Consider the following 13,550-nt stretch of genomic DNA (forward strand, 5'->3'; position numbering starts at 1 on the left):
GTACAACTATAGACAACTGCAGCTCAAATGTATCCTTTAGTTGATAAAGTAACATTGCAGATTACTGCAGGTCTGGCCTACTCACTGCAGGGGGAAAAAACTCTAAATGAGTACATTAACCACTTAACCTTGAGACTTTTATTTGTAGCATTACCTTTGTTTATATATATTTCAAAAGGCACATACTTTACCAGTTGATACCTAAGGAGAGCAATATGGAATCTTTCATTTTTATTTATTTTATTTTATTTTTTTGCTTATTGGGTTACCCAGTGAAGCATATCATGTCTACATGGAGATGTTGTTAGTCATGGAACTAAAACCTATTATAGTCTCATAAATTCTGCTTGGCAGTCAGACATGTAAGCAAAAGTGCTTTGATTTGATGTACCTTCAGGGTGATTTTAGGAGTTAACATTCATTTTCATGGGAAATAGAATGTCATATTAATCTTCTTGTGCATAACATCTTTGTGATTTTCTCTCACTGAGAAAGGCAAGTGCCATTCTGTCCTTAAATCCCCTTGAATATCACATGTTCCTACTTTTAAAAATATTATGGAAAATTTAAAACATGCAGTAAAATATAGAGAATAGTACAACGAACCTCCATATACACATCACCTAGCTTCAATGAACATTTTGCTCATCCTCTCTCACATATATATCACCCACTTTTGTCTTTGGGGAGGATGCTATAGAATTTTAAATTTTTAAAGTCATCCTTCAGTATATCTTATACTTTTAAGATTTATAAATAAATCCATTCAGTGTTAACAGAATAATTCTCTAGAAAATGAGATCCAGAAAAATAGATTGATGTTTCTTTTTCATGAGATTGACCACAGTTAAGATCCTCAGCAACTTGGTCCCATTTCTCTTACAGCTTTTTTTTTTACTACCCATTTGCACCATCAGTTTGTTTTGGCTCACCTGGTCCACTCACTGTTAGTTTCTCCGCATGGTGAACATCCAATAAATTTTGAATGAAGGACTTCTTGGATAAGTGAATGAAGCATTGCATGTCTCTGAATCAGCATCTTTTCTCATCTCCCTGTCTAATGCTTTACCTCTTGGTTTCTGCCAATGCAGAAAGAAATACACGTCCAAAGCTTCTCACTTTTATTCCCCCTTCCACTCACTTTTGTTACTTTCCCTGTCATTCTTTTTTAGTTTTGTTCTCCTGCCACTCTTCTTTTTACCCTTTGGAGTATGAGAGTTCTACAAGGACCTGTCTTTGTTTCAGGGCTTAGCTTAAATTTTGTTTTCTCTGTGCTGAATGAAACTGATAAGTCCTTTTTCTGAATCTACTAATCTCTATACCATTCATTTAGACACTTTCTTTTACTGTCTTGCATTATTAGTTAATATTTAGGTGGACATATTTTATTTCCCCAAGGAAACTTTTAAAAATTGTTTTTTATTCTTCTTTATTGCTCCCTTAACACTATCTTAGTTCCTTTATGTAATCAGGACCCAGTGCATGTTCTGTTTTCTTTTGACCACATTTTTCTATTTTCCACATGCTGCTGTTACTCAAAATAGCCTATATCTAATTGAAATAGCCTCACCAGAGTTAGCAAACAAAACAAAACAAAAATGAAGGGTTCCAGTTACATTTGAATTTCAGGTAAATAATGAACAATTAATTTTTAGTATAAATACGTCCTGTGTATTGCATAGGTCATACTTATACTAAAAATATTATTCACTGTTTATCTGAGATTCAGATATAACTGGGCATCCTATATTTTATCTGGCAATTTCATTTTATTTATTTTTTAATTTAAATTCAAGTTAGTCAACATATAGTGTAGAATTAGTTTCAGGAATAGCATTTAGTGAATCACTTATGTGTAACCCCCAGTACTCATTCCAACAAGTACCCTCCTTAATGCCCATCACCTGTTTAGCCCATATTCCCACCTACCTCCCCTCCAGCAACCCTCATTTGTTCTCTATTTTTAAGAGTCTCTTATGGTCTTTCTCCCTCTATTTTTATCTTATTTTATTTTTCCTTCCCTTCCCCTGTGTTCATCTGTTTTGTTTCTTAAATTCTATATATGAATGAAATCATATATTTGTCTTTCTCTGACAGACTTATTTCTTTTAGCATAATATACTCTAGTTCCGTCCACATTGTTACAGATGGCCAGATATCATTCCTCTTGATGACTGAGTAATATTCCATTGTGTGTATGTGTATATATATATATACCATCTCTTCTTTATCCATTCATCAGCTGATAGACGTTTGGGCTCTTTACATAATTTGGCTATTGTTGATAATGCTGCTATAAACATTGGGGTGCATGTGCCCCTTCGATTCAGCATTTTTGTATCCTTTGGATAAATACCTAGTAGCACAATTGCTGGGTCACAGGGTAGTTTATTTTTAACTTTTTGAGGAACCTCCATACTGTTTTCCAGAGTGCCTGCAGCAGTTTGCATTCCCACCAACAGTGTAAGAGGGTTCCACTTTCTCCACATCCTTGCCAATATCTGTTGTTTCCTGAGTTGTTAATTTTAGCCATTCTGACAGGTGTGAGGTTGTATCTCATTGTGGTTTTGATTTGTATTTCCCTGATGCTGAGTGATGTTGTGCATCTTTTCATGTGTCTGTTAGCCATCTGAATGTCTTTGGAGAAATGTCTGTCTTTTGCCCATTTTTTAATTGGATTGTTTGTTTTTGGTGTTGAGTTGTATGTATATGTTCTTTATGTATTTTAGATATACTAATTCTTTATCAGACATGTCATTTGCAAATATCTTCTCCCATTCCACCCATTGCCTTTTAGTTTTGTTGACTGTTTCCTTCATTGTACAGAAGCTTTTTATCATGATGAAGTCAGAGTAGCTCATTTTTGCTTTTGTTTCCCATGCCTCCAGAGGCGTGTCTAGTAAGAAATTGCCAGGGCAAAGAGGTTGCTGCCTGTTTTCTCCTGTAGGATTTTGATGCTTTCCTACATTTAGGTCTTTCATCCATTTTGAATTTATTTTTGTGTATGGTGTAAGAAAGTGGTCCAGTATTATTCTTCTGCACGTTACTGTCCAGTTTTCCGAACACCATTTTTTGAATAGACTGTCTTTTTTCCATTGGATATTCTTTCCTGCTTTGTCAAAGATTAGTTAACCATACAATTGTGGGTCCATTTCTGGGTTCTCTATTCTGTTCCATTGATCTATGTGTCTGCTTTTGTGCCAGTACCATACTGTCTTGATGATTACAGCTTTGTAATATAGCTTGAAGTCTGAGATTGTGACGCCACCATTTTGCTTTTCATTTTCAATATTACTTTGGCTATTCGGGGTGTTTTCTGGTTCCATACAAATTTTAGAATTGTTTGTTCCAGCTCTGTGAAAAATGCTGGTGTTATTTTTATAGGGATTGCATTGAATATTTACATTGTTTTGGGTAGTATAGACATTTTAACAGTATTTGTTCTTCCAATCCATAAGCATGGAATGTTTTTCCATTTCTTTGTGTCCTCTTCAATTTCTTACCTAGGTGTTCTATAGTTTTCATGTGTAGATCTTTTACGTCTTTGGTTAGGTTTATTCCTAGGTATCTTATGGTACAATTTTAAATGGGATTGATTCCTTGATTTCTCTTTCTGCTACTTCCTTATTGGTGTATAGAAATACAACAGATTTCTGTACCTTGATTTTATATCCTGTGGCTTTGCTGAATTCATGTATTATTTCTAGCAATTTTTTGATGGACACTTTCGGGTTTTCTATGTAGAGGATCAAGTCGTCTGCAAAGAGTGAAAGTTTGACTTCTTCCTTACCAATTTGGATGCCTTTTATTTCTTTTTGTTGTCCCATTACTGAGGCTAGGATTTCCAGTACTATGTTGAACAGCAGTGGTGAGAGTGGACATCCCTGTCGTGTTCCTGACCTTAGGGGAAAAGCTCTCAGTTTTTCCCCATTGAGGATGATATTAGCTGTGGGTCTTTTGTATATGGCCTTTATGATGGTGAGGTATGTTCCTTCTATCCCTACTTTCTTGAGGGTTTTTATCAAGAGAGGATGCTGTATTTTGTCAAATACTTTTTCTGCATCTTTTGAGAGGATCATATGGTTCTTATCCTTTCTTTTATTAATGTTGTGTATTACGTTGTTTGATTTGCAGATATTGAACCACCCCTGCAGCCCAGGAATAAATCCCACTTGATCATGGTGAATAATCCTTTTAATGTACTGTTAGATTCGATTAGCTAGTATCTTTTTGATAATTTTTGCATCCATGTTCATCAGGGATATTGGTCTGTAATTCTCCTATTTAGTGGGGTCTTTGGTTTTGAAATCAAGATAATGCTGGCCTCATACAGTTTGAAAATTTCCCTTCCTTTTCTATTTTTTGGAACAGCATCAGATGAATAGGTAAAAGAATTCTTCTTTAAATGTTTGGTAGAATTCCCCTGGGAAGCTATCCAGCCCTGGACTCTGGTTTGTTGGGAGATTTTTGATTACTGATTCAATTTCTTTGCTGGTTCTGGGTCTGTTCAAACTTTCTCTTTCTTCCCATTTCAGTTTTGGTAGTTTATATGTTTGTAGGAATTATCCGTTTCTTCCCAATTGCCTAATTTGTTGGCCTATAATTTTTCATAATATTCTCTTATAATTGGTTGTATTTCTGCAGGGTTGGTTGTGATCTCTCCTCTTTCATTCATGATTTTATTTATTTGGATCCTTTCTCTTTTCTTTTTGATAAGTCTGGCTAGGGATTTATCAATTTTGTTAATTCTTTCAAAGAACCATCTCCTAGTTTTGTCTTTTTTAAAATTTCTATATCATTTATTTCTGTCCTAATCTTAATTATTTCCCTTCTTCTGCTGGTTTTAGGCTTTATTTGCTATTCTTTTTCCAGATCCTTTAGGTGTAAGGTTAGGTTGTATACTTGAGACTTTTCTTGCTCTTGAGGAAGGCCTGCATTGCTATATACTTCCTTCTTATGACTGCCTTTGCTGAATCGCAAAGATTTTGGACTGTCATGTTTTCATTTTCATTTGCTTCCATGTATTTTTTTAATTTTTTCTTTAATTTCCTGGTTAACCCATTCATTCTTTAGTAGGATGTTCTTTAACCTCCATGTATTTGTGGTTTTTCCAAATTGTTTCTTGTGATTGACTTTAAGTTTCAAGGCATTGTGGTCTGATAATATACATGGTATGATCTCAATCTTTTTGTACTGTTGAGGCCTGATTTGTGACCCAGTATGTGATCTATTCTGGAGATTATCCTATGTGCACTTGAAAAGAATGTGTATTCTCCTGCTTTAGGATGAAATGCTCTGGATATATCTGTTAAATCCATCTGGTCTAGTGTGTCATTCAAAGCCCTTGTTTCCTTGTTGATCTTCTGCTTAGATGGTCTGTCCATTGCTGTGAATAGGGTGTTAAAGTCCTCTACTGTTATTGTATTATTATCAATGTGTTTCTTTAAGTTTGTTATTAATCGATTTATGTATGTGGCTGTTCCCAAGTTGGGAGCATAAATATTTACAAATTTTAGATCTTCTTGTTCGATAGATCCCTTTATTATGACGTAATGCCCTTCTTCATCTCTTATTTTAGTCTTTGGTTTAAAATCTAGTTTGTCTGATATAAGTATGGCTACTCCAGCTTTCTTTTGATGTCTTTTAGCATGATAGATGGTTCTCCACCTTCTCACTTCCAGTCTGGAGGTGTCTTTGGGGGGTCTAAAATAAGTCTCTTGCTGGCAGCATATCTATGGGTCTTGTTTTTTTTTATCCACTCTGATACCCTCTATCTTTTGATTGGAGCATTGAGTCCATTTACATCCAGAGTAGTTATTGATAGATATTAATTTAGTGCCTTTTTATTACTTGTAAAGTCTCTGTTTCTGTACATTGTCTCTGTTCCTTTCTAGTCTTTGTTTCTATTTCTCTCTTTGCCACTCAAAGGGTCCCCTTTAATATTTTTTGCGGAGCTGGTTTAGTGTTTCCAAACTCCTTTAGTTTTTACTTGTCTTGGAAACTCTTTATCTCTCCTTCTATTCTGAATGACAGACTTGCTGGGTAAAGTATTCTTGGCTGCATATTTTTCCCATTTAGCATGTTGAATACATCATGCCACTCCTTTCCGGCTTGCCAGGTCTCTGTGGACAGGTCTGCTGCCAGTCTTAATGTGTCTATCCTTGTAGGTTAAAGACCTTTTTTCCCTAGGTGCTTTCAGAATTCTCTCTTTATCTTTGTATTTTGCAGGTTTCACTATGATGTGTTGTGACATTGACCTGTTTTTGTTGATTTTGAGGGGAGTTCTCTGTGCCTCTTAGACTTGAATGTCTGTTTCCTTCCCCAGATTAGGGAAAGTCTCAGCTATAATTTGTTCAAATAAACCTTCTGCCCCTTATTCCCACTTTTCTTCTTCTGGGACTCCTACAATACAGATATTATTGTGCTTTGTGGAATCGCTGAATTCCCTAAGTCTATATTCGTGATCTAATAGTTTTCTTTCCCTCTTCTTTTCAGCTTCATTATTTTCCATAATTTTATCTTCTATATCACCTATTTGATCCTTTACTTCTTCGTCCTCATTGTGATTACATCCAGTTGGTTTTGCTTCTCAGTTATAGCATTTCTTTTGGCCTGACTAGTTTTTAGGTCTTTTATCTCTGCAGCCAGGGTTTCTGGTGTCTTCTGTGCTTCTTTCAAACCCAACTAGTATTCCTGTGACTGTTGATCTAAATTCTTGTTCATATATATTGCTTATATCTGCTTTGAACAAATCCCTGGTTGTGATTTCCTCTTGATCTGCCTTTTGGGGAGAATTCCTCCATCTTGTTACTATGTCTAGGTTTCTGTCTTTTGCATATTATGAAAGCTTGTTATGTTTTCTGCTCCTGAGAGTAATACCATATTAAGAAGGCATCATATACTGTCCAGGGCCTGGCTCTTCAGGAAGTATTTCTGGTGTATGCTGTGTACACTCTACTGTTGTGTTTTGGCTGCTCTTTCCCACAGGTCAGTCCCCTACAGAGTTCCTCCTTGCTTGCATTGGGGAATGTTTGGACCTTTAACTAGGTGTGCTTTGATTTGCTTGTTAAGATAAGCCTGATTAAAAAAAAAAAAGAAAGTCCTGATCTAAGAAAAGAGAAAAGGAAAAGGAACCAAAAAAAGCAAACAGACTAACAAAAAACTATAATCCTAATACCAAAGAAAAAAGAAAAAAAAAAAAAAGGAAAGAAAGCCTGGTCCTATTTTCACCAGAACTGAAGCTGATGCTTTGGAGCACTCTGTAATCAGTAGACTTGGTGCATGCGGGTGGCCTGTGCTGGTCCTCTGGGAGAGAGGCCCACTGTGCAGGCTCACAGTCAGAACTGCCCTGGTAAAGATGCCCCTGCTGGGCACAGTGGGTGCAGAGTTCGGTATACGTGACTCCAGCCTCCACTGGAGCTGCTGTGTTTCTCTCTGAAATCTGACTGTGCTGGTGAGCAGTGGGGGGGGGGGATTGGAAGATGGCATCACCCCACCCTCTCGTCCCTGGGGATGGGAACCTATGGCTGCCGCTGTTCAGGAGGCCCTCAAAGGAAAGGGAACAGTCTCCCCTCCTGTGTCAGATCCCTGCCCTCAGCCTGTCCATGCCCGGGCTGTTGACATGGCTGGCACCGCAGTTCTCCTGTGTTTTATCTCTGGCCAGTGGCTGGGATTCAAAACTCCAGATCTTAAAGGGCACAGCAAGGCACGGACCCACTCGCCTGTCCTGGAGGAGAGCCTCACAGTGCCGCACCCGGCACTGTTGTGTCCCAGAAAAGCAGTCCCATGGTGCGCACACACGGTGGCTGGAGTCTGTTGTGATGATCAGTGAAAAGCTGGGACCAGGTTATCTGCCCTCTGTGTGTAACTCTGTCCCCTACTGTTGAACGGCTGTTCAAAGGCTCCCAGCAGGCCTTTTGTCCTTGGAGAGGCAATATACCCTCTTCCAAATGTACTCCAGGAAGGGGCGTGATCAGGGCGCCTGTGTGGCTCAGTCAGTTAAATGGCTGCCTTCAGCTCAGGTTATGATCCTAGGGTCCTGGGGTTGAGTCCCATATCAGGCTCCCTGCTTGGCGGGGAGTCTGCTTCTCTCTCTGCCCCTTCCCCTTGCTTGTGCTCTTTCTCTTGCTCTCTATCTTGCTCTCTCTCAAATAAATAAATAAAATCTTAAAAAAAAAAAAGGAAGGGGCGCGATCTCTCCCAGGGCAACCCAGTGGATCCCCTCACCACAGCATGTTGTGCAAACCCTATGCACTGCTCCCTCTCCCACTCTCTCCCTCTCTCCCTGACTTCACTCCATGAAAAGCGCTCCCTATCCTCGGCGACCCCACAGCTTTTCTCTCCCGCAATTCACAGCTCCAAACCTTGCATCTGCCACGTTCTCTCCCTCCACTTGTGCAGATTCTTTTCTTAATCCTCAGATCGATTTCCTGGTTGTTCAAAATGATTTGATGTTGATATAGCTGTATTCAAGGGACTAGGCAAGCCTAGGGTTCCCCAAATACTCTGCCATCTTAACTCCTCCCTTTATCTGGCAAGTTTCAGTTTAAAGTTTATTTTACTTCACTTTTGTTCTCCAGATAAAAAGGGTAGATAAATTGGTAGATATCTTCCTTGAATATGTCAAACAGTTGGATCTTGATGAATGATTTCAGTTAACTAAAATTTCTTTGGGAACCTGATGTATCATAAGTTAAACCCTGCCTCTGTCTTGGTCAGTTCTTCTTTCTTATTTTTTAGTGACACATAGTCCCTTTGGTCTGCAGGCTCTGTACTTCTGTCATTTCTAGCCTTTATCCATCCCTGGTGCAAAAAATTGCCAAAGCCCGAGTCAGTCTCTCTCTCACTTAATCTTTCACCTTCCTTTCCCCATTCTTGTTTTTTTCCAGCATGCCCTCCTTCCTTCCATCCCCATAGCCGGGTTCTTTCTCAACCACCACAAACACTGCAGAAGTCTTCATCAGCCCTAAATAACTTGCCTTGATCTTGTAGGGCTTGCATACTCTAGCCTATCCTTTTGCTACTGTATTTCTTGAAAAAATAGTCTGGGTAGCTTTTTCAATTTTTTCATCCTCACTTATTTCTCAACTCAGTTCTCTCCTTTGAATCTCCCTCTAGTATTCAATATTAGGAGTATTCAGTATTAGGAGTTAGTTGTGAACGTGTTAAATTTAAGAGGAAAAAAAAAAAACAATGTGGATTTTGCTGTCTTCATCCCTCATCATCTTGGCAACACTAGACCCTCTCAGCTCTCCTCCACATATGACCCTTTCCTCTTCCCTTGATTTTCAACATTCTTAGGTACCTTTCCTTTTACCCATCACTCTCATGGTATATTCATAATCTTTTGTGGTATCTTCACTTTGTTGTGGGTACCTTAGATGTTTCACACTCTTTTCCTTCCCCTAAGTTGACATCTTCACATCTGACATCTCTTCTAGATCCAGGTCTCCAGACAAATTAGACATCTCTCTGGGCAGCAGGGCCACAGTATTCTTGCAATGGAAAGTTATAAGCATCATGAGAAATAGAGATAATGTGCTCTTAGAGTTCTGACAGACAGAGGGGACTTCTGAGATTACGTTTCCTTTTGTTTTGTTCTTAAACTTTTGACATAAGTAGTAAATTATGATGTATAGAATTCTGTATAGGAAATAAAGATCAAAGCCACAGAGGAGTAAGAATCACCTATAAGGAATAAAGGACAGAAGCTGTGAGATAAAAGGCTCCTGAATTAAGCCCAGGGGAGATAATGGTGGCTTCAATAAGGGTGGTAGCAGCTGGAGCTGGAACCTACAGCCCTGAGATCAAGAGTCACATGTTCCACCAACTGGGCCAGCCAGGCACCCCTAATTTTGCATGTATTTTGAGATCATTTTTGCCATAATGTGACATGTGAGAAAGAGAGGAATTAACAATGACTTCAAGGTTTTTTGCTTTTAGAATCTAGAAGGATGAAGTTGCTATTAACAGAGATGGGCAAGATCCTAGGGGAACAGGATTTAGGGAGGAATCAGAAATTAGTTTTGGAGATGTTAAATTTAAAATGCCCATGAGGATTCAAACAGGGATGTAGTTTACCAAGAAGTAGTTACAAAACAATTTTTATTTTATTTGGAGAACATTTGCTGATGAATTAACAAGTCATCATCAGTCTTGTGATCGTGACTTTGCTCTTAGAGTAAATGAAAACTGGAGTGTGGTTGACATACAAAGAGAATGTTGTACTATGAGGATGGAATAATCTCACTTATGACAGCACCCGAGCAGTGCTTCTAAAGCTTCTTTGTATCATTGCTTCCTTTGAGGTTCTAATGAAATCCGTGGTTGCTTTTCCCAGATACACACTCACGCATATAGTATCTTACGTGATATTTCAGGGGACTCAGGGATTTCTTTCTTCAGGTCACTTAACATCTGTGCTGGATATGTCCAACCCAGGATTGCCCTCTTTTAGGAGCCAGTGTTACTTGGTGTACATTTTCCACCATGACGTCCTGAGTGATAATCAGAGTGGTTTGCATGTGAAGAGTACTATTCTGTACTGTGATCATAGTGACCTTCCTGGTCCTCTTTTTCAGCCATGTAAGTGAAAAGTCTTATTGACACTTGCACAGGAAAGTGAAGTTACTTTTTTTCTGTTTTCCAATTAAATAGTGGTAGAGCTGAGATTGAAGCCCATGAGGGTGTTTTCCCAGTCTGCTGTTTTGATATTATGTTCAGTATTTACTTCAGATAAATTCTTTGGGAGTTGTGTGAACCTGAGAAAGAATCATTTCCATCTTTTTGCTTTTTCTATGACTTACCACAATTTGAAAATACAAATGATTAAAACCAAAACTGTTTACAGTGACTCAACCAGTATCAAAAACACTATCCATGAAATAATAATGTAAGTATAAAAGGTCATCAAACAAAAATGTGGAATGTACTAGTATGAATGAAGCATGAAGATTTTATTTAAAAGTATAATAGAAAGTGATATAGGAGTCTTAGACAAGAAATTAAACCAAGGCAGACAAACTTTTTCTGTAAAGGACCAGAGAGTATATATTTTAGGACTTATGGGTCAGATATCTGGTCTTTGTTGAAATTACTCAACACTGTAGTTCTAGCACAAATACAGTGATGAATGTTATGTAAAGAAATGAGCATGATTATGTTTCAATAAAACCTTAGTTATGAAAACAGGGCCCAGGCTGAATTTGGCCTGTGGGATATAGTTTTTTCAGTCTTGGATTAAACTACTCATGGCAATTTTAGATAACTTATAAGTGATAGATATAGATAACATTTATTTATTTATTTTTAAAAGATTTTATTTATTTATTTGAGAGAGAGAAAGAGAGCACAGGTGGGGGGTGAGGAGGGACAGAGGGAGAGGGAGAAGCAGACTCCCCACTGAGCAGGGAGCCCAATGTGAGGCTCGATCCCAGGACCCTGAGATCATGACCTGAGCTGAAGGCAGACGCTTAACCGACTGAGCCACCCAGGTGCCCCAGATATAGATAACTTTTAATAAGACAGCATTGTTTTTAAAGCAGTGTTCCCCTCAGACTAAGCTAGGATTCCAGAGAGGTAACTCAGTGTCTGCCTTGAGGTGGATCAGGGGTATTGAGAGAGAGAAGCTCAATGCCTCTTAACTACATAGCACAGAATAACTCAGTTTTATCAGTTTTAAATATTGGGGTTTCGGGTAGATTTTACATGAAGAAATATTTCACTGATAATTAAAATTTGAAAACTATTGGGTTATAGCTAGTGGTAACTATAATCTGTACAGTTTCTTTTTTTATGTTCCCTTCACATAGGCAAAGCAGAATGGATCTCTGAAGTAAAAATTATCATTTGTACCCAAAAGTTTCTGTTTCATAGATAACAAAATGAGATATATTGGGGTAAAAATTTATTATAAATTAGATCTGTTTCAATTAAATTATTAGCTAATTATCTAAAACTCTACTTTTTGTACTTACATATACACACCATTAATAGATGAACCATGCTTTGTCTTAATGTTTAGTTTGTGATATGAATGCTGCCTAAAGTCCTATGAAGCTAATCTTCATTGATATCAGCTTATATGGAATAATAACACTGAAATAACACAAATGATATAGATGCCTCTTCAGTGATATTTAAATAGAATTATTTATTTGCTAGAGTTAAACTTTTATGGGAGTGGGAAACTTCGTGTATATAGATTCTGAGATGTCTGTGCACGCTGCCGGAAGTTTTTATATTAAAGCCCTTAGATGGTTTGGAAGCTAAATTGTCGGAATGACAATACAAAAAATCACTTGAGGCTTACAAAATAGTGATATTGGCATTTTAGGTTGATGTAAATGAGAAAACATATCTATCATTTTTATGTACGTGTGTATTGTTTTTCGCCTTACCCTGAATCTCTGTAAGAAAATCAATAAAAATTGCCTGTTGGGATTGTCTTAACACAGCTTACTTCTTTGGGTTATAAAGAAGGAATCTGCTGATATTAAAGTGCTGAAGTGATATTATGGTAAATTTTTGCTGATCTGAAAACAAAGAAATCTGTTATGTATTATGACCTCTAAACTTTAAATGTGTTCTGCTAAAAACATCCATATGCAGAAATCTGAAAAACAAGATGAGACATGATTAATCACCTCTCAGAAGAAGAGTTTGATAAAAGAATAATTATGTAATTCAGCTGTTTATAAGTTGAAACTAATACAGAAAAAAATATTTCAGGGAAAGATCTAGATTTTATTTTTTTTTCATTGACTTATGTAAAGCACTTTACCTTTTGAGCTCTATAACAATATGACTCTTTCTGGTCAGAAATCCTTCTTTTACATGTGTGATCTTCTTTTATGACCAGGTTACTTACATCAAGAGAATTCATTGAGTAGTAAAGGATATTGATGATGTGTTTGATATGAGGTAGAACTCTTGCCCCAAAGGACAGGAGAAGTTTATCTTTCCATATTTATTTGCAAGGTATTCTCAAAGAACTCTTCTTTTAACACATGACATACTCATTAGCCCTGGACCCAAGAGGAAGTCCAAGATCACGGCACTGGCAGTTTGAGTGTCTGATGAGGACCCACTTCCTGGTTCATAGATAGCTGCCTTCTCACTGCGTCTTCATATGGTAGATGAGACAAGGGAGCTCTCTGGGGCCTGTTTTATAGGGATATGAAACTCAACCATCAAGGCTCTATTCTCATGACCAAATCACCTCCTAAACACCATCACATAAGATTTTCAGCATACTTAGGGGAATTGTAGTCAGCACCCCATGAGTGTTGTGTAAGTGGCTGCAAGAGGGCATCACATTTTAGGTGAGGTAGCTCTTATGTGACTGTAGGCAGGTGTGAGCTGGCGGCAGCTAAAACTCCGAGCAGCTAGGGGATGAGTGCCCTGGCCTTTCACTGTGCTAGCAAAAAGAGTCTCCTGCATATTAGAAACAGAAAATAGGAACAGGAGTTAGCTGCTATCAAGAAGTACTAACAACACGATAGCAATTCATGAGATAGAAGAAAATTTGAAAATTGACCCATGAGCTTGAG

The 13,550-nt window shown here is 37.8% G+C and overlaps 1 protein-coding gene across 3 annotated transcripts in view; it reads left to right on the plus strand.

The window, feature by feature from the left end:
- The window catches only part of SLC4A4 (solute carrier family 4 member 4), a 344,097-nt gene that overhangs the window by 274,349 nt on the left and 56,198 nt on the right, over positions 1-13,550 (plus strand). The window lies entirely within an intron of this gene.

Source organism: Phoca vitulina, unplaced genomic scaffold, assembly GCF_004348235.1.
Source record: "Phoca vitulina isolate PV1807 unplaced genomic scaffold, GSC_HSeal_1.0 scaffold3, whole genome shotgun sequence".
NCBI classification, from domain to species: Eukaryota; Metazoa; Chordata; class Mammalia; order Carnivora; family Phocidae; genus Phoca; species Phoca vitulina.